At 42.8% G+C, this 19,818-nt stretch overlaps 1 protein-coding gene and 1 non-coding gene across 7 annotated transcripts in view; both read left to right on the top strand.

The window, feature by feature from the left end:
• Nucleotides 1-19,818, top strand: part of LOC122557812 (DENN domain-containing protein 5A-like) — a 264,214-nt gene that overhangs the window by 10,192 nt on the left and 234,204 nt on the right. The gene's annotated exons all lie outside the window — the stretch shown is intronic.
• trnai-aau lies at nucleotides 15,206-15,276 on the top strand. Its single transcript has one exon. It is a non-coding gene; the product is annotated as a tRNA-Ile (tRNA).

Genomic DNA, 19,818 nt, shown 5'->3' with positions numbered 1-19,818 from the left:
GAATGTCGAGGAGAAGTTAAAATCAGATCAGCTTTAAGACCATAAGATTTAAGAGCAGAATTAGGTCATGTGATCCATTGTTCTGCCCTGCCATTCTATCAAAGCTGATATGTTTCTCAACCCTATTCTCCTACCTTCTCTGCGTAAGCCTTGCTCCCCTTACCAATAAAGAACCTATCTACCTCTGTCTTAAATTCACTCAGTGACTTGGCCTTCACAGTTTTCTGCGGCAATGAGATCCACAGATTCACACCCTCTGGCTGAAGAAATTCTTCCACATCTCAGTACTAAAGGGTTGTCCCTTCACTCTGAGGTTATCCCTGGAGTCCTAGTCTTTCTTGCTAGTGGAAACATCTTTTCCAAGCCCAGGCCTATCAAAATTCTGTAAATTTCAATGAGATTCCCCCTCTCATCCTTCTAAACTCTCAAGTACAGACCTAGAGTCCTTAACCGCCCCTCTTGTGACAAGACCTTCTTAATAATGACCTTCATCCCTGGGATCATTTTTATAAAGCACCTTTGGATACCCCTCCCAAGGCCAGTACATCTTCCTTTTGATAAAGGCCCAAAACTGCTCACAATATTTCAAATGCTGTTATAGAATGGCAGAGCAGGCTTGAAGGGCAGAGTGGTCTATTCTTATTTGAATGTAACTGGACAAAAAGATCAAAGGACTTTTTGTCAGAAATTATTTATGTCTAATATGTGGTCCACAATTGCTAACCTATATTGTAGAACTTTGAAGTTGGCTCAGAGGTTTCTTCCAGATGAATCTTCTGTCCACACTTGTGATAATGAATTGTTCTTCAAATTTCTGTTCTTTTATTTTTATTTTGATGTATCATTGAGTGAGGGATGCTCATGTCGTGGAATGGAACTGTTATGTGTCGCATTTGTGTCCTCCAACCTTCAGACAGATACACCTTCAGAGTGTGGAATTGTGAATCTTCCAAATTCTGCATAGCTACCTTGTTCACAATTTGTGTTATATTAAGGATAGGTTTTATTCATATTTACTGAGCTTTCTCAAGTTTAAAATATTTTTAATGTGAAAAGTAGAATACTATTTTAATGATCTAAAGCATTAGCATTTACCCAGCGCCGTTTGTGTTCTTCTGTGCCTATGAGGAGACTACCTTGCCTAAACCTTTGATGTTGAAACTCAGTGTGCTAATTAACTAATACTCTGTTCATTGTATAACATTCCCTTGGTCTGTTCTGATGCTTTGAAATATTTCTAGATTAGGTATGAGGATACAGTTAATTCTGTTGTCTTTGTCATTATTTCTACCATAAGGCTGGAGTCTAAAATGGTCAAGTTGAAGGTAGGATAGATAATAGAAATCACAGATATGTAATGTAGTTAATCCAACTTTTTATATGTATGTTTTTTGTTTATGTTTTAGCAAAGAACCACTAAGTTCAATTGATAGACCTGGACGTGAAAAATTAGCTAAATGAGTATAAATGGAAAAGTTCTAATGATTTCATTCACAGAATTCCATAAATTGAATTAGGAAGCAAAAGATTTATAGAAGTTTCATTGTAAATCCATAATATAGTACAAGCATCAATTTCCAGTTTTCACTTCTGGACCCATTCCTTGTTGAGTAGGCGAAGAGCACTGGGGAAGAATTCTCTTTTTTTTTAAATAAACCGATTGACCAGATTACAAAAAAAATTAAAAAGAAACTCTTCCGTGGGATCTAAGATGGCGGCGATCTGAGAAGATCACACTGCAGAGCTTCACATCGCAGCAGGAGCAGGACGGTTCTTTAACCCACCCAACCCAGGTCATCAGGATTTCTTGGGGCGTTGGAAAGAATGTGTAGCCCCAAGAAACATTTAAAAATTGACTTACCTGTATTTTCAGCTGTCCAGAAATGCTTAAAAAGGGAGGAGGAGCATCTGAGGCCAGGCCTGCAGCTCTGGACACACTTTCCTCATTCCTGAAGAAGGGCTTATGCCCGAAACGTCGATTCTCCTGTTCCCTGGATGCTGCCTGACCTGCTGCGCTTTTCCAGCAACACATTTTCAGATCTAACCATCTCAACCACCTTCACTTCTCCCAGCTTGAGCTGCATTGCACCATTTTTTCCTCTATTGATAATAATTTGGTTCAAACTATGTCTGGCGGTGGTTAAGATGTACATTTTAAATTTCTAAATGAGGACATACCAAAGGATGGGTGGGGTATTTATTCTCCTTTTTTTAATAAAAGAATATTTTTTTATTCATATTGATATTCTATGGGGTGTTTATTCTTTTTAGCTTGTGCCATCTCTGATCATGCTCCAGTGTACCTCATGGTTAAAATTAAGGATGTTACAGTGGATTCAAGGTACTGGCGAATGGACCACTTTATTCTCATGGACAGCATGTTTGTGGAGTATTTCTCTAGGGAATTTCGGGCATTTCTAGACATCAACATAGGCTCGGTTGATAGCTCATCTGTTCTCTGGGAAACTGCCAAAGCTTATGCCAGAGGGTTAGTTATTTCATATTCCACAAGTAGGAAGCGGCAGAAGGGTGAGCAGCAACGTCTCCTTGAAGCACGGTTGAAGGCAGCCGAGAAGGCCTATTTTGACAGATCCTCGTTGGTCAAATTACAGAGGATTATGGCACTGCGGTCTGCACTAAACTCCGTGCTCATGCAGACGGCAAAGAAGGAGCTGGCTTTTGCAAAGCAAAGGTTATACGAGTGTGGTGACAAGCCAGGCAAATACTTAGCAAACCTTGCCAGAAAGAGAAGTGCCCCACAAACCATGACAGCGATTAGGAAAGAGTCTGGGAACCTAACATGTGATTCTAAAAAGATTAATGTGGCATTCCAGAGACTCTACTGTAAGTTATATCAGTCTGAGAATTGTGAGGAGGGGCAGGCCAAAATGGAATCCTTTTTTAGAGATCTGAAGCTCCCGGGTGTGACTCCCAAACAACAGTTCTTTCTCAATGCCCCATTATCAGAGCAAGAAGTGCAGGAAGCTGTGAGGCGGCTTCAGAGTGGAAAGGCGCCCGGTCCTGATGGACTTCCCAGTGAATTTTATAAGGAATTTATAAGTATACTGTCAGGTCCGATGCTGAATATGTTTAATGATTCATGCAGTCATGTTTGTCTCCCACCATCTCTGAGAGAGGCCAATATTTCACTTATCCTTAAAAAAGGGAGGGATCCGGAAGACTGTGCTTCATACAGGACCATTTCGCTCTTAAATGTGGATTTTAAGATCCTCTCTAAGGCTCTTGCGTTGAGGCTGGAGACTGTGTTACCCTCTATTATTAAAGAGGATCAGACGGGCTTCATAAAGGGTCACAGATCCTCCAATAACGTTAGGAGGCTGCTTAACGTAATTCAAGCATGCCAACAGCAGTCAATACAGGGATTAGTGATTTCTTTTAGATGCAGAGAAGGCATTTGACCGAGTTGAGTGGCCGTACCTTTTCTATACTCTAGACCGGTTTGGTCTGGGCGAAGTTTTCATAAGATGGGTAAAGGTTCTCTACAGTGTACCTCTCGCTGCAGTCATTACTGACGGGGTGCGATCAAGCAATTTTAATATTTCTAGGGGCAGCCAGCAGGGCTGTCCCCTTTCACCATTACTTTTTACGTTGGTGATTGAACCATTGGCAGAGGCCATTCGTGGGGATCTCACTATATCAGCTCCAGAAGTGGGGTCAAAATTACATAAGATCTTGCTGTATGCAGATGACCTAATTTTTTTGACAAATCCAGCAGTCTCAGTGCCTTGCCTGATACAATGCATTCACGCGTTTGGTGCTTTTTCAGGGTATAAGATTAATTTTGCTAAATCAGAGGATATGCCTATGGGTGGTCTTAAGAAAGAGTTGGCCCTTGAGAGTGACTATAGATTCCCATTTAGGTGGTCACGGGGGTTTTGTGTATTTGGGCATATTCATTACTCCAGTTCTGGATTGGCTGTTCAAAGCCAATTTTACTTAATTATTTGAAAAAATTAAACAAGATCTCCAAAGATGGGAGGCACTTCCAGTCTCATGATTGGGTCGGATAGCGCTTATTAAGATGAATATTCTCCCTCGTTTGCTATACCCTATACGATGCTCCCCCTGATTTTCAATAAACAAACACTCAGGAGACTGAACAGTTGATTCAGCTCCTTTATCTGGCACCGTAAACGGCCCCTCATTAAATTAGCCAAACTGTAGTTGCCTCACAGATTGGGGGGAGTATACCTTCTGGACATTAAAAATTACCAGTTAAGCTCGCTTTTGACCTACGTAAGTGATTGGGTTTGTGGGGACCCTCTTTCAATATGGCTAGATATCGAAGTCTCCCAGGCAAGGTGCCCCCTTACCAGTTTGCTGTTTTTGGACAAGGTGAGGACAGTTAGGGAATATTGCCATAACCCAATAGTCATCAATACTGTTAAAGCATGGAGGGCAATTCGGCAGAGGGAAGGTAATATTGGCAAAACATCTTTGTTTACACCTTTAGTGGGTATGGTGAGTTTTCAACCAGGTATGATAGATTCAGGATTTAAACGTTGGGCAGCGTGGGATATATCTTGCATGGGTGATTTATTTGAGGGAGATGTAATGATGTCCTTCGACCAGTTAGTACGGAAGTACGAGTTACCTAATAGAGACCTCTTTCGTTTTTTTCAAGTTAGGGATTTTATTCAAAAAAGGACCACACTTTTGACTGATCCCTACAAATCTGACATAGAAAGAGGGTTACTAAAGGCTAAGAGTACATTCTCTGTCAGTACTCTATATCACCAATTGGGGGGTGCCACCTCAGATGAGTCTGATCAACTCTGCAAGATGTGGGAAAGAGAGCTGGGTGTTGAAGTTTCTTCAGAGGCATGGGAGGATATTTGGGAGAATGCAAGGAAGATATCAATTTGCAATAGGACCCATTCTTTACAGTTGAAGATTCTCCACAGGGTCCACTTTGTCAAAATTTTAACCAAGGGTATTTTCAGCATGTCCCAAGTGCAAGGTCTGTATGGGTACTCTTACCCATTGTCTTTGGTCTTGTGACAGGCTTCAAACATATTGGAGCGCTGTGGTGGGTGCAATGGAGAGGATTTTAGGTGTAGGCGTGGAGAAGGGCCATATTTTGCTCCTTTGGGCCTACCCATCGTATTTCCTGCAGACTCGCATAAGGGAAAAACTTTTCAATATTCTTACATTCTATGCAAGGAAGAATATCTTGCTAGGTTGGATATCAGAAAATCCCCCAGGCCTGTCGGGTTGGCGGAAGATTGTTATGGAGCATATTCCCCTGGATTTTCTCACAAATATGGTACACCACAAAACTGAGAATTTTTACAAGGCATGGCAACCCTTTTTGAAATACCTGGACACAGATTTATCTACCACACTAACAAGGGCTTTTATAAAGCTGTAACGATTGTGTTTCATGAGTCCAATATCCAGGGAGGAGGAACTGTGAATGTATGAGTGTTTTGTTTGGCTGGGCTGAGTTATTACTATTTATTTGTTTGTTGTTAGGTATTTATTTAGTTAGTTAAATAGCTAGTTTTAGTTTTTTTAAAATTTTATACTTCTCTATATACGTTTATACATTCGTATAGGAGGGTGGGCTGGGGAATACTTTTTTTATTATTTGGGTTTAGTTTTGTACCATTTTTGTACTGTTTTGAATTGCATTGTTTTGTATTTGTTGTAATATTTAAAAATAATATATTTTTACTAAGTAAAAATAGATTAAAAAAAGAAACTCTTCCCCTGGGGCAAGCAGTCATCTATAGGAATGTGGTTTAAGTCAGGAATGCAGGAACACAGTCAATATGAATGGAAGCTGCATGACGCTATGCCAACTAACGTTGAGTCTATTGACTGAGCCAGTTGTCAGCGACTGCTTGCACAAGAACTCAGTTTTCAAAATCAGTCTGTTCAGACATCTGATATACCTCTGGAGCAGTTGGGACTTGAACGCAGGTCTCCTGGGCCAGAGACACTACCACTGCACTACAAGAACTTTTGAAAGACCCATGACCAAATCATCCAGTTAATCAACTAAACAAACAATAAGTGACAAGCATTGTTCACAAGAGTAGTGCAGCAAAAAACAAAAATGAGGGAAGGGTAAGGAAGCAAGGGAGAGGACTAAATAAAAATGTTGTTAGAGGGCACCCTAGCCTGTAAGAACTGGGCTTTTTTATAATTTTGAAGACAAAAACCAGTGGCAATATAACTTTTTAAAAAATCAACCTGTTCAGGTATGTTATGACATCTCAGCTTTCAAAAAAAATCTTTTCGCCAACTAATTCAATTGACAAATAATCAAAAAATATTTTATAAGTATTGCCCACGAGGGGCAGTGCAATAATAACAAGAATGAATGAGAGTAGGTGAAGGAGGAGGGAACTAAATCAAAATAGCACTATCTGGATTAGAGGTGCTGGAAAAGCACAGCAGTTCAGGCAGCATCCGAGGAGCAGTAAAATCGACGTTTCAGGCAAAAGCCCTTCATCAGGAATACAGGCAGAGAGCCAAATAGCACTGTAGTTGGATGGACAATGGACTCCAAGCCCTGCAGTGACATCTCCCTGTAAAGGCTTCAAGTCTGTTGGTGGACAGTATGCTTCCTCTCCAAGGACAGCTGGACACACACATATAGTCATGGAAAAGAGGCCAGCAGTTGAGCATCCATGGCCTGCTGCTTGGACCTATCTAAGTTGGGTCCAGGAGCAAGCTCATGAGGAGGTCCAGCGATTCCACCCAACCCACAACCCCCACCAACCCGTGTGTGCAAAGATCAGGAGCGCGGGGCTGAAGTCCAACCAAAGAACAACAAAAGATTTTTCAAATAATTAAGAAGTGGTGTCGTTTCCTGCAACCATCATATACATGGTCCATGAACTCCACAGCACTTCAAAATAAACAATTGGGCTGGAGTCTGAAACATCTTAAACTACATTGCATTGGAATATCCCCTATCCCAGGTCCTTGATGGAAAAGGGAAGAATCTTGTGTAGAATGCCTCAGTGGTAACTCCTCTATCCGGCAATAGACTGGAACACCAAGGCATGTCTGGACTACAGACAAAGGAGAACTGGAAGGGTGCAGCAGCTGCCTGTAAAGGAAACCCCTCCAGGACATGGAGGGGACTTTCAAGGCAACTCAGGTTGTGGGGCATGGGCTCCTGAGGAGTGTTCCGGAACCCGGGGCTGATGTGGAATTTCATACAAACAGGGGTACACGCAGTTCAGAGACCACTGTATCCTCCAACCTGTGTGGTTTTAAGAGGTATATTTTGTCCTGGTTTTATTTTGAAGAGAGGTTTTAAGGCAGAGCTGCAGAGAAACCACTGGAGCAAACAGTTCGTGAGGCCTTAGGATATTTGTTTCTCTCTCTCTCAAAAACAAGAAGGCAGAGACGGTAGGTTAGGTAGTATTTGGGCTCTTGGCCCATCGACTCCCTTTTGGCTGACCAGCCATGTTGTTTTAATTATTTCTTCTTCTTATTTCTTGATTTCGCCTTTCATAATCTTTACTTTCTGTGGCTGAGGTGTGGCAGTTTTGGTTGGACAGCCCTGGTTCCTTGGCAGTTTTGGCAGGCCCCTGTCCTTGGCAGTTATGATGGGCATTCAGTCCTCGGCAGTTTTGACAGGTCCCGGTCCTCGGCAGTTTCAACAGGGCCTCTCGTCCTCAGCAGATGGTACTTGGATAGGCTTCTGGTCCTCGACAGTTGGACAAAAGCTGTTGCTCGGAAGTTAGAGGCATTGGTCTTTGTCAGTTGTGACATCCCACCTACCTCAGCAGTTGGGCAGGCCCCGGTCTTACACAGTGGCTGATTTGTGAAACAAAGAGGCCATGGAATGAACAAAAAATGATATTTGTCTTGATTTTGTCTCTTTTTTTTGTTTTTGTGGTGATTTATATACTTTTTTTGTATTTTCACAAATATAAATAAGAATAAATTTCTATCCATCCATCATCTGTCTCTTTTGTGCACACACACACACTCCCTTTCTTTTTCTCTGTCTCGCTCGTGCATGCTCCCTTTCTTTCTTTCTCTCTTTCACAAGCATGCACACTCCCTTTCTCTTTCTCTTTCACATGCACGCATGCACACTCCCCATTTTCTCTTTCTCTCATGCATGCACATTCTCCCTCTCTTTGTCATGCATGCGCGCTCCCTTTATCTCTTTCTCACACATGGACACGGGCACACCCTTTATTTCTCAAACACATAGTTTTTTGTCTCTATAACACACACACACAGACCCTTTATTTTTCGCACTAACACACATACCCTCTTCACAACACCAATATATCATGCACACACACATGCTCTTCATGGCGTACGCATGCGCTGGCACACTTGACCGCATATGCACATGCACACACGCTGTTCACAGTGTACATGTGCGTACACCCGCTCTTCATGGTGTGTGCGCACAAGCTGTTCCCGGCGTGCACACGCATGCACACTCTTCACAGTGTACACACGCACATCTTCACGATGTGCACATGAATGCTTTTCACAGCTTGCATACATATGCTCTCTCTTCATGGCGTATGTACGCATGTGCACACATGCTCTTCACGGCATATGCACACGTGCTCACACACACCTTCACGATGTGCACACACATGTGCTCTTCACGGCGTACGCACGCACACGCTCTGGCCGGCATGCGCGCGCACGCGCTCTTGCAACTGTGCAGGCCATTAGTTAGGCCACTTTTGCATTCAATTCTGGTTTCCCTGCTATAGGAAAGATGTTGTTAAACTTGAAAGGATTCAGAAAAGATTTACAAAAATGTTGCTGGGTTTGACCTAAGGGGAGAGGCTGAATAGGCTGGGGCTGGTTTACCTGCAGTGTCAGAACTTGAGGGGTGATCTTCTCGAGGTTTATAAAATCATGAGGGGCATAGATAGGGTGAATAGCCAAGGTCTTTTTCTCAGGGTAGGGGAGCCTGAAACTAGAGGCCATAGGTTTAGGGTGAGGGAGGGAAAGATTTAAAAGGACCTAAGGGACAATGTTTTCATGCAGAAAATTGTGCATGTATGGATTGAACTACTAGAGGAATTTGTGGAGGTTGGTACAATTGCCACATTTTAAAAGGCATCTGGATGGATACATGAATAGGAAGGGTTTGGAAGGATGTGGCCAAATGCTGGCAAATGGGACTAGATTAATTTAAGATATCTGGTTGGCATGGATGAGTTAGACTGAAGGGTTTGTTTCTATGACACCCTACGGAGCACACGTGCGCACGCACACATACATCAGGCACACTTCTTCTTAATTAGGAAGACTAATTTTGAAGGACTCTGTCTCAGTAATTTTCTTTCTCTCCTGCTTATGCCTGCTCTTTTTCCTGCTCTTGCCCCTAAGTACTGTCTGCCGCTGCGCTCTTCCCCCTCCCCTCACTCTCAACCCCACTTCCACCATATGCTCACAATGTCTTCAAAGAACTTTGGCCAAATCCTTCCACCTGTGCAATGAGGCCTCTCAGTGGATTTAAGAGAAAGAAAGGACAAAAGTTGTTGTTCCACTGATAGTTTCTGTCTGGCTTCCTGTGTCCATAGGAATATATTTTAAGCCCACAAGCATTGTAGACTATGTACATCCAACAGCTGGTGTTCTTTATAAATACAATATCTTTGTTGCTGTAAACCAGTGTGTTTTGTTTTGAAAAGTGATTTTGTTGAATAGTTTGTTATTAAATTCTTAAATAAGCAGTTGGTCATATTAATATTTCATTCATGTATCTTTATAACAACAGTAAAAATTATTTTTGTTTTAAACAATGGAATCTTGCAGCTTCATTTCAGCAAATAACTGGGAATTTGATACTTTTAAAGAAAATGCTACTTGTTTTGACTAAGCTAACAAACATTTCATGTAGATTACTATGACAGATGATGGACAATGAAAGTCAGAATTTTAAACAGTATAAGATATTAAATATGACATATTTAATCTGTTTGATCCACTTTCTTTAAGTTTTCACCTCTCCTCCAAGAAAAATATATTATTTACAATTAACAGCTCGTGTAAAGCTAAGATCATTGTATGCGAAGCATGTTGGGGATAAATGCAAAAAAGCCGGACCACTAAGTGGTTATACTTCCTCCATAGTTTATCAGTGAAGTTCTGTTTAAAAAACAACTTCTGGTTTACTAGAGCAGAATTCAAGTTCTGATTAATTTGGTATTTAAGTAGCCTGACTTTTTTTTTTAACAAAATATGCTCCTTAATATGATTATTGGGGCATATTTAGCTCTGAAAAACAATTGGAATCAGAAAAAAGCCAAACTGGCTTTTCCAAACTTAGGTAGTTCTTTCTTCCCTTTTTCACTTCCTTCATCAGCTTGTGTCCATACAGTTGTAAATAACATGATTTCCTGCTATTGTGTAATGTTTTTGCCTAATTATTTAACCCAATATTGTCAACCAATTAGTTTCCAAGACTTAAGATATTAAGCTAGATTTTGTCATTCTCTATTTTAGTGTTTTTGTTGGATGACTACTATTTTCAAATGAACCTTTTTTTGGTATTCTGGGCAGTCTTAGTCACCCTCACTGAATTGCAGCATGTTGAAATCCCTGAAAGCAGGAACTATAAATGCTGTACTATTAAGGCTGTGTTGAACCTTTAATATATCTGATATGTTGCAAACATTTTGAGGGAAAAATAAAACATGAAGCTGGACTGAACCAATAGCAGATATCTTTAGTCAGTGTATCTTTTATAGAAGTTTATACTAATATTTTTACTGTTGTTTCCTGAATTAACCTCTGAGTTTATAAAATCCGATACTTTCCGTTCATTACTGCTTAGGTTTTCCTTCTGCATTTTTTATTTCATGAAGTGTTGAGAACATCACTGTCCAGGTATCCCCCACTTTTTGAACATTCACTTTACGCCAATTCGCTTTTACAAAAGATTTACATTAATACCTGTTTTTGATAGCCGAAAGAGGATTTTTGCTTTTACAAAAAAGCGTGAGCAGTGAGGTGCTGCCAAGTTGCTTCCCCAGGAACTGCAGTCAACATCTCAGCATCAAGCTGCCATAACTTTGAACTACATCTGTGAGCATCTGTGCTTTATCTCGATTTATTTTGTGCATCTATTAGCAAGATGTGTCCTAAGGTATCATTTGCCACCATGGCAAATTGCTGAAACCTGGTCAGAACATGGCCCACAGCCTGCCTCAGCAGGCGATACCATTTTCACATTGACTGGATCGAATCTGGTGTCACCAGCCGGCCTCGAAGTCACCCAGGTGGAATAAGGTCCCGGATTTGCTCCTTTGCAAAAGTGGAGCACTTCCCATGTTGGGAAATTGCTGAAACCCGGTTGAAACATGGCCTGCAGCATACCCCAATCAGGGACACTTACTGCGAATGTCTGGACTGAATCTGAGGCCGCCCAGGCAGTGTGAAGCCCTGGATTCTCGCCCTTGCGCTTCCCACGTTGGGAAATTGGTGAAACTCAGTTGAAACATGGCCCGCAGTTTGCCCCAGCAGGTGATACTATTTCTTATTGACTGAACTGAATCTGGTGTCACTTGCCAGCCTAGAAGTCACCCAGGCGCTGTAGGGTCCTGGATTTGCTCCCTTGCAAAAATGAAGCACTTCCCATGTTGGGAAATTGCTGAAACTCGGTCAAAATATGTCACTCCACATGGGTAGAGCTGGGGACACCGTTTGCACAACCCTCTTCCTCTCTCTCCTACACCCCAGTCTCCTGTACCTCCCACCACCCTGATTTCCAACGGTCTTTACTATATGTTCGTGTTAGTGTTAGTTTAAGCTTTATGTGTTATTTGGTAGGTTATGTTTTGGGTCAGAGAACTCTCAAAAACCTTTCCCATATAAATGAATGGTAATTGCTTCTTTGCTTTATGACATTTTGGCATATGAACGGTTTCAAAGGAATGCTCTATTTTCAGATAGCAGGGGACACCTGTGTTTGTTTTTATTTTTGTTTTGGATCCAAGAGCTGAAATGAAGAATTGAACTTTGAAATTTGAACAGCAGCTTGTTTTTTAAAAAAAGAACATAGAAATTGACTTTTGCACATGGGAACTGACCTGGAAAGATAATTAGAAGTTATTTATTGTTCTAAAAGCTCTGCAGACATTCAAGCACCAGGATGTGTTATGCTGAATGACTGGCAGCTTGTTGGATGTTGCATTGATCAGTCAAGGGGAGGCGAGTGCTAGCCAATCTATCACAGAGAACATGGAAAAAAGAAAGAAAAACAATAGATTCAACTCGTTTTGACTTTTTTTTTTGGGCAGGGGCTGTGTGCTGAGAAGTTGATGAACTGGGAATATGTGTTTGAGTTTTACGTGCTTTATAGTTTTACATTTAGTTAGTCGGGTCATTGAGGTCTACATCATACGAGAAGGCTCGTCAGGCCATTAGATCTGTGCTGGACAAAAACATCCACCTCACTATTCTATTCTCTTTTTCCTGTACTTCCATCATTGGCATTGCAAATACTAATCTAAATACTTCTGAAATGTTATGAGGATTTCAGCCTCTATCACCCTTACAGGCAGTGAGTTCCAGATTCTGACCATGCGCTGGGTTTAAAACCTTTTCCTTCCACCTCCTCCAAACCTTCTGCCCTTTACCTTAAATCTATGCCCCCTGGTCATTGATACCTGTACTATGGGGCAATGTCCTTTCTGTCTCTGCCCCCCCATAATTTTTAACATCTCCATCATATTTCCACTTCGTCTTCTCCGCTCCATGGGAAACAACCTCAATTGCTCTTTACAGCTGAAACTCTCCACCCTAGGTAACATCCTGACAAATCTCCTCTGCATCCTCTCCAGTGCAATCACATCCCTCCTTCAATGTGGATTTCAGAATTGCACATACAACTTTGGTTGTGGCAAACCAACGTTTTACACAGTTCCAGCATAACTTCCCTTAGTTCTGATGTGGAGGTGCTGCTGTTGGACTGGGGTGGATAAAGTTAAAAATCACAAAACACGTTTACTTGGAAGTAATAGCTTTCGGAGCACTGCTCTTTCATCAGGTAACTAGTGGGGCAGAATCATAGAATTTATAGCAAGAGATCATGGTGTCATGCAACTGTTACGATATATTGAAGACACCTAGATTGCTGTTAAATCTTTCATCATTTAGAATGGGTTATATTAACTTTACCTAATTCTAACTTTACTTTAGCTCTTAAGATATAGGAGCAGAATTAGGTCATTCGGCCCATCGTGTCTGCTTTGCCATTCGATCATGGCTGATATGCTCCTCACCCCTATTTTCCTGCCTTCTCCCCATAAGCCTTCAACCTATTGACAATTAAAAATCTGTCTAACTCCTTAAATTTACTCACTGTCCCATCATCCACTGTACTTTGGAGTAGTGAATTCCACAGATTTACAACCCTTTGGAGACGTAGTTTCTCCTTGACTATGATTTAAGTGTGTTACCCCTTTCCAAAAGGGGAGGGGGGTGCTGGGGAGAAGGTAGCAAAGAGTACAATAGGTAAATGGGGGTGGGGATGGAGGTGATAGGTGGAAGGGTGGGGGAAGGGTGGAATGTGTTGGTGAAGTTGATGAACTGCTCAACCTCCTCGTGGGAGCAGAAGTTGGCGCCGATGCAGTCATCAATGTAGCAGATGAGGGGTTGGGAAGTGGTGCCAGTGTAACTACGGAAGATGGACTGTTCTACGTAGCCGACAAAGAGACAGGCATAGCTGGGGCCCATACAGGTGTGCCCATGGCTACCCCTTTGGTCTTGAGGAAGTGGGAGGATTCGAAGGAGAAATTGTTAAGGGTGGGGACCAGTTCAGCCAAACGAATGAGAGTGCCAGTGGAAGGGTACTGTTGGGGATGTTGGGAGAGGAGGGCTTGAAGGCTCTGGTCATGGCGGATGGAGGTGTAGAGGAATTGGATGTCCATGCTGGCACCACTCCCCACCTCTTCCTCCGCTACATTGATGACTGCATCGGCGCCACCTTCTGCTTCTGCGAGGAGGTTGAGCAGTTTATCAACTTCACCAACGCCTTCCACCCTGACCTTAAATTCACCTGGACCATCTCTGACACCTCTCTCCCCTTCCTGGATCTCTCCATCTCCATTAATGACGACTGACTTGACACTGACATTTTTTACAAACCCACCGACTCCCACAGCTAAAAGGATTACACCTCTTCCCACCCTACCTCCTGCAAAAATGCCATCCCATATTCCCAATTCCTCTGCCTCCACTGTATCTGCTGCCAGGAGGACCAGTTCCACCACAAAACACACCAGATGGCCTCCTTCTTTAGAGATCGCAATTTCCCTTCTCACATGGTTGAAGATGCCCTCCAACGCATCTCATCCACATCCCGCACCTCCACCCTCAAACTCTACCCCTCTAAGCGTAACAAGGACAGAACCCCCCGGTCCTCACTTTCCACCCTACCAACCTTCACATTAACCGTATCATCCGCCGACATTTCTGCCACCTCCAAACGGACCCCACCACCAGGGACATATATTTCCCTCCCCACCTCTATCCACTTTCCACAAAGACCATTCTCTCCGTGACTACCTGGTCAGGTCCACGCCCCCTCCCCCCAACAAACCACCCTCTGGTCCTGGCACTCTCCTCTGCCACTGCAGAAATTGCAAAACCTGCGCACATACCTCCTCCCTCACCACCATCCAAGGCCCCAAAGGAGCCTTCCACATCCATCAAAGTTTCACCTGCACATCCACCAATGTCATTTATTGTATCCGTTGCTCCCGATGCAGTCTCCTCTACATTTGAGGAGACTGGATGCCTCCTCGCAGAGAGCTTCAGGGACCATCTCCGGGATACCCACACTAATCAACCCCACTGCCCCGTGGCCCAGCATTTTAACTCCCTCTCCCTCTCTGCCGAGGACATGCAGGTCCTGGGCCTCCTCCACCGCCACTCCCTCATCACCCGACGCCTGGAGGACGAACGCCTCATCTTCTGCCTCGGAACACTTCAACCCTAGGCCGTCAATGTGGACTTCACCAGTATCCTCATTTCCCTTCCCCTCACTTTACCCCATTTCCAACCTTCCAGCTCAGCACTGTCCTCGTAACCTGTCCTGCCTGCCAATCTCCCTTTTCACCTATCCGCATCCCCCTCCCCCCTGACCTATCACCACTATCCCCACCCCCATTCACCTATTGTACTCTTTTCTACCTTCTCCCCATCTCCACCCCCCTATTTATATCTCCACCGGGGGTTAGCTCAGCTGGTTAGAGCATAGTGCTAATAACGCCAAGGTTGTGGGTTCAATCCCCACAGTGACCAAGTGTAGGGCTGAGGTGGGACAGCTAGTGAGGTTTGCAGAGCTGTGTCAGGGTTGGCAATTGCATTTACAAATGGGTGGCACGGTGGTACAGTGGTTAGCACTGTTGCCTCACAGCGCCAGAGATCCGGGTTCAATTCCCGCCTCAGACAACTGTCTGTGTGGAGTTTGCACGTTCTCCCCGTGTCTGCGTGGGTTTCCCCAGGTGCTCCGGTTTCCTCCCACAGTCCAAAGATATTCAGGTTAGGTGAATTGGCCATGCTAAATTGCCCGCAGTGTTAGGTGTAGGGGAATGGGTCTGGGTAGGTTGCTCTTTGGAGGGTCGGCGTGGACTTGTTGGGCCGAAGGGCCTGTTTCCACACTGTAAGTAATCTAACCTCACCCTGGATGGTTTTTGCCCGAAACGTCGATTTTCCTGCTCCTCGGATGCTGCCTGACCTGCTGTGCTTTTCCAGCACCACTCTGATCTCCTCTGAACTACCTCCAATGCCAGTACATCTTTCCTCAAATAAGGGGACCAAAACTGCATGCAGTCTCACCAATGCCTGGTATAGTTGCAACAATACTTTGTTACCTTTTGTATTCTATTCCTTCAGCTATAAAAGCCATCATTCCATTCGCCTTCTTGATTATCTGCTGTGCCTGCATGCTGGTCTTAAACTCTGTGTCTCGGTTAACGAAGGCAAGTGTCCCATGTGCCTTCATAACCACTTCATTTACCTATCTTGCTACCTTAAGGCACCTGTGGACATGCATACCAAGGTCCCTCTGATCCATGGTGCTTCCCAGAGTCCTATTGTTCATCATGGTTTCTCTTGCCTTGTTTGTCTTGCCCATCACCTCACACTTAGCTGGATTGAATTCCATTTGTCATTGATCAGCCCATCTGCCCAACCCATCTATATCCCTGGTACTTAAGATTATCCTCCTCACTATTTACAGTCATTCCTCTGTGTCCCTGAGGATTCTGTTCCTCTGCAAATGCAGAGCTTAATAACCTGTGGTAAAATTAATTGCCCATTACTTTTTGGATTAAAATAATAAATGTTGCTGATGTTATGTTAATACTTAAACGAAGTATGGTTTTGTAATTTCAGAGAATGAAAATTAACATGAATAGGTGTACAATATCTATACAGCCAGTAGCTTAAGTGAAAGACCTTAACTAATGCAATGCAGCACAGTCTATCCTGGTATCTCGGCTTGTACTATGGCGCAAGTGTGAAAGTGAGAGCGAGATGCACCCAACCAACCTCAACAAGACAAAGTAAGAGAAAGGAGAGGGAACGAGATGCTGAAAGTATCCAACTGCGGGTTGGGGAGGGGGTGCACAAGTGAGTACCCACATTTACGTTCACTTCAGTGCATCTCCCCTGAGATGGTATGGCTACCCACTGCATGCCATTTAAAATTAGTTTTGGATTGTTGCGAAACTGGTCACAGATAACTTTTGCCTGTGGATGTTGATGATCGGTTTGGCGCAGTTGATTGGATTGTTGGGTTACAGAGCACTATGATGCCAACAGCGTGGGTTCAGTTCCCATCACTGGCTCCTCTTCTCAACCTCTTCCCTCGCCTGAGGTCTGGTGGTCTTCAGGTTAAATCACCGCCAGTTGCTACTCTCAAATGAGGGCAGTCCCTATGGTCTGGTAAGACTATGGTGACACAACAATTATGTTTTGGTGCTGATAGGCAAATTCACAGATACAGAAGAATGACTGTACCAAACCACCAATTTTTTTGTCTCATCTCGATCATCCAACATTCACTGTATATGTGAACTGTACTGCAATTGGTTTGGTGAAAAAAAAACATGACTGCTGACATTAAATCCACATTCTTCTAAATTCTGTCTTGTTTAGTCATAGTTTTGACATGGGTATTTATCTCTTTCAAAGAAGAAAAAACAGAGCTGGGACCAGCAGAAATTAGCTAAAATATTAAAGATGTATGAAATGAGCCAGATCTGTGAAACTTTTGGATGGTTGGTAGCTTGCATAATGCTTGGCTGTTCTTAAAATTGCAGCTCCTATTTATATAGGCTTCAGTGCTGTGAGAGTGTTGTGTCATTTCAGTTCAGAATGTAGTAATTTTGTACTGAGCAGCTGCAAATGGTGTCAGCATGCTTCCTATTCTTCATGCGATGCTAATGCTACTGTTTCTTTATAATGTGCCAAATTGCAATGTGTCGTGGGAGCTGGTTGCTTGTTTATTCTTGGCCTAAATGGATATTTAAGATTTAAAAAAAAAAATGGATCATGCGAAATGATAGACAATGAAACAATACACTTAGTTAATGTGCACGCCTGTCAGGAAGTCTCTTATTCTTTTAATTTGTACTACAGTGGTTTTTATTACTGTCAACAGTGAAGTATTACGGTATTAAAATGCAGACTTTTGTGGAATTTGCATTGGAATACTGTGTTCTTTATGAAGGGGGCATGTTTCCAGTCTTACCTCAAGACTGTTGAGTAGTAACAACGCCATTTGCTCAATTGAATAAGTAGTATTATTGGGTCAGGGAGTGGGGAGTGCCGTTGGAAGGAAGGAGGAGGCAGGGAAGAAACTCTTTAGGCTAGCCTCCCATATTATATCATGTTAACTTAAGATCATTCAAAACTCTGAGGAACAACTCTTGGATGAGGTTGCTGCTCAACACGGAGACCAAAAGTAAAACCAGAAAGCAAAGAATGTTTTCTTAAAATTTGAGAAGAATAAAATTTTAATGTTTTACTTCACCCATAAGATATAGGAGAAGAACTCAGCCATTCTACCAATCAAGTCAGCTATGTCATTTGATCATGGTCGATGTGTTTCTCAACCCCATTTTCCTGCCTTCTCCCCATAACCTTTGAATCCCTTACGAATCACGAACCTATCTCCATTGGAAATACTTTCAATGATTTGACCTACACAGCCTTCTGCAGCAATTAGTTCCACAGATTCACTACCTTCTGGCCGAAGAAATTCCGACCCATTCCAGTTTTGAAGGGTCATCCCTTCACTCTGAGACTGTGTCCTCAGGTCCTAGTCACTCCTGCTAGTAGATTCATCCTCTCCACATTCAGTCTATTCAGATCTTTCAGTATTTTGTAAGTTTAAATGAAATCCTCCCTCATCCTTCTAAACTCCATCAATTACAGATCCAAAATTCTCAATTGCACCTTGTACAACAAGTCCTTCATTCCAGAGATCATTGTTGTGAACCCCCTCCAAGATCAGCATATTCTTCCTTAGATATGGAGTTCAGAACTGCTCACAATATTCCAAATATAGTCTGCATCATTTTGTAAGTAATATTAGACAAAATTCAGCAGAGGTGCATCTTTTGTGTTTTCATCAATACCAGAATCCCTCAGGTGATCTTGTTGTTCAGTGGTCATGCATACGCCCCTTGGCCAGAAGTTCCAGGTTCAAATCCCATGCCAGCATTTGTTGGCCGCAGAAGATATTTTCATGACATGGTCCATTGTGCAAATAATCAGCCTGGGAATTCTTCCAAGACCTCTCAATATTACTCTAAAGAGAGAAAGGAACAAGTGTAACAATACATTTAAAGACCACTAGAATCTCAATATTTCTGCAATACAACCATCAATGAGTAGTAAAATTGCAGTAGTCACAGATGTCTCTTTAGAGTACACTCATCTTACGGATCTGCACTTGATGCATCTTATAGTTGTTAACATGTTTTCCTAGCACTCACTCATTCTGTGCTTATCTGGAGGCTGTATTACTTTTCATTATTGTCATGATTCGGAGCACTGCACCGTGAATGGGGTGAATACGTTATTATGTTGAAATCATACAACACCAGGTTATAGTCCAACAGATTTATTTGGAAGCACCCTGTACTATCTTTCAGAGTGATGCTTCTTCATCAGGTAACTAGTGGGGCAGGATCATAAGACACAGAATTTAGAGCATCACAGTCGTGCAATTAAGACAATATATTCTAGATAATGTGGATTAAGAATGGGAGAGCAGCGTAGAAGAGCAGAAAGAGATTGCTGTGGTCTTTTCTGGCCAAGTAGGGTGTTTTCTCTTCATTGAATGAGGAGCCTTATGTCCACCAACCCTCACCCTGCTGCGTTTAACTTTGTCATGTGGGCTGGGTTATGAGTCATTTTCTTTTTCCTGCAGTGAGACAAGAGTAGGGTTCAGTATGAATTGGGATGGGAGAACTATGATTGGTGATGCAGGGGCAGCAAAAATGGTGAAGTGTCCCCAGTGACTGAGTTGGAAGAGCAGTAGGCAGGAAGGCTTAATAGTTTGGAATGATAAGGTGCATGATGCTGTTGAGGGGACATGCTGCTTGCAATCAATGAGCTTTGGTGAGAGATGTGTACAGTGGCAGAGTTTGAGTAAGTGATGGCTGTATCAAACTGAGAGGAAATGATGGGATTTACCTTGCAGAGCAGAGAAGGTCATTAACCTTCTTTCTGCATTGCTTTGTATTGAGTTTCACTCAGGACACTGCACTGACTTAGGCTGCCATCTCGATGCAGGCTGGTTGGTTTGCCTGGTGACGTGACCTGTTTTTG

This window comes from Chiloscyllium plagiosum, chromosome 16 (genome assembly GCF_004010195.1).
Source record: "Chiloscyllium plagiosum isolate BGI_BamShark_2017 chromosome 16, ASM401019v2, whole genome shotgun sequence".
In the NCBI taxonomy this organism is placed as follows: Eukaryota; Metazoa; Chordata; class Chondrichthyes; order Orectolobiformes; family Hemiscylliidae; genus Chiloscyllium; species Chiloscyllium plagiosum.
The sequence above is the reverse complement of the archived record's forward strand: the minus strand, read 5'-3'. Positions and strand labels throughout refer to the sequence as shown.